Here is a 2,940-nt window from a genome sequence, read left to right as displayed (position 1 = left end):
GTCAACATGTAATAAACTTTTCAGCTTTCACAAGACGAAAACCTTATCATTCGTAGTGACTTTAACTAATATCCAACTCTTTCTAATAAATATACACTTCTCGTTCAGACTATTTACTCTTTTATCTTACCGACTGAAACTCGCGCTTTTATCACCTATGCCTTTACTGATGTCAAATCCTTACACAGAAATTAGAAAAAATCTCAATACTAAAATCACCACATTACCAAGATCAAATTAGAAGTATAGTCATATTTGACATGATTATCACGAGCTGAAGAGCGCACTTTGAACACGAGTCATAATTGACAAATTATGGAACAAAGATAACAAGAAAACCGAATAAAGAAATCCAAGATAGAGAAACCCAGAATAACGAAATCCAGAATAAAGAAATCCAGAATAAAGAGATCCAGGATAAAGAAACCCAAGATACGATACTATGCTGGAGAATCGAAAACCAAATTCATAGAGAAAATACAGAATACCCTGATAATTCTTCAAAGAAAGAAAGTCCAAAAGAAAACACCATTTAATCCCACTGAAATCAACTATAACAGGATCAATATATCTTCCCATACATATATATCAGATGAAGCATCAAGTAGAAGAAACAGAATCATAATATCATATGTATTCTCTCATCAATTTTTATCAGACGAAATGAAATAGAATACCCGATGAAATAGAGCAATATAAATTATAAACCAATCAGACTACCAATGCTTTCATCCAACACCGAATTAGAAGACATTCCCATATAACAAGAATTTCTTCGAAGATCAATAGCCATAGAAATATTTACGAGAACGGTGAACACATAGAACATCTCAAAAGAGACGCTAAATCATCGGTCATAATGTCACACTCGGATAATTCACATTTCAAATATCATTTCCCAACTAGTTACGCCATCACAAATTTCATATTAAATCATCCACTAAAGAATGTCGATTCGAATAAATTTCGATTTACACTTTTCTCGACCTTGCACCGAGTAATTCGATTTACCAAAGAGAATTCCTTCTCTAACTGGGACGATGCATAATTCCAATAATCTTTATATCAATCCGATACTTTCTTGGCTCGACTTTACTTATCAGCTCATTTTCAATCTCGATCATACTTATAATTATTCTATCTTTGAACTCTTTGGGTTCTCAACCGGAAACTTATTCAATACAAATCTCATGAAATTCCATTATAAGTACCACTTTGGTAAGGGGAGGGTTGTAGGACCTCGACTCGACTTTCTTATACATACACATATGACACAACTTCCATCATCATAGTAACATCATCAAAATCATGTCATTCATTCATGTTGGCTTACACCAATTTTCCTATTGTCCCATTTAGACAATATACTTATGCATACATTCTATGTTTTCTAGACGACTTTACTTATCCATTCATTTAATTAAATTAATTCATGCTCATGACATTATATAAGGCCAAACAAACATAGATATTTGCATCACAATCACAACTTTCATTTCGTGCATCATCATGTACATATCATTACAATCATACAATTCAGTCCAACAATTTAACATAGATAAGTTCATTTCATTATAATCCTTTATCTCATAAAAATTGTATATCATTAACATTCATCAACATTCAACGTCCAATCAAGGCAAGGACATTTTCATTCGTATTATGATATTATGACCTTTATTCATACCTCTACTACTTTCTATTTATTCCGTTCATCTTATCAAGTAAGCCACATACACTACATCGTATGAGCATTAAGCAAATATGGATATTTATCACAACATGAACTTTCATCTCACATATTATCACATATGTATCATAAACTTTTATTCATACTTTTCTGAACCGAGACTTATCATAATCATAATTTTACTCAAATACCTTCACATAACATTGAACATGGTTGGCACAGATCAGTGGCATGTATAGCTAACCTTTTACACACGCTAGGTTAGTCCAAGAACCGACTAAACCTGCTCTGATACCACTAAATGTAACACCCCGTACCCGAGACTGTTGCCGGAGTCGAACACGAGGTGTTAACGGACTTAATTCATTAATTAAACAATTTCATACAATTCATTTTAAAATTTCCAGACAATTTGGGTAATCGCATCACGATCGCTTTAAAATCATATCTCGAGTTACAAAACTCAAATCCAATTCCGTAAATTTTTCCTGAAACTAGACTCATATATATATATCTACTAATTTTTTCTAGAATTTTTGTTGGGCCAATTAGTACAGTTTATTAGTTAAAGTCTCCCTGTTTGAGGTTCAACTACTCGACCTCTGTGTATTACGAATCAGATATCTCCTGTACAGAGCTTCAATGACTATGCCGTTTGTCTCTAATAAAACTAGACTCAATAAGGAATTGTTCATATAAAGCATGACTTCTAATTATCTTTTAAAATTTATGGTGAATTTCCAAAGTCAGAACAGGGATCCAGAAATCGCTCTGCCCTGTTTCACAAAAATTTAAACATCTCATAAAATATAGCTCATATACCTGTTTCGCTTCTTCCATATGAAAATTGACTCATCAAGCTTCGATTCCATAACTTATTCATTATTTAATTTCATTTATACTATTTTTAGTGATTTTTCAAATTCACGTCACTCTGTCTGTTGTCTGAATCTATTTTATGGTAAATTTTACCTATTTCATGGTTTCCATAGATTAGCTAGCAATTTAGCATACATAACACCAAATATGATCATGATTAGCCATTCCAATGGCTAATCATTACCAAGCATTTCCATACCACTCAATAACCATATCATAAGACCATATACACAAAATGATTATAATGCTATACATGCCATACTCAAAATATACAAGCCATTATGCCAAGATGGTATACGGATAGTGTGGCGTGCCTCCGACCGTTTCCGATTTCGAGCTGGCTTGTCAACACTACAAGGAATGAAAAGGAG

The sequence above is a fragment of the Gossypium arboreum genome, chromosome 2, assembly GCF_025698485.1.
Source record: "Gossypium arboreum isolate Shixiya-1 chromosome 2, ASM2569848v2, whole genome shotgun sequence".
NCBI classification, from domain to species: domain Eukaryota; kingdom Viridiplantae; phylum Streptophyta; class Magnoliopsida; order Malvales; family Malvaceae; genus Gossypium; species Gossypium arboreum.
This window is presented reverse-complemented; position numbering follows the sequence as displayed.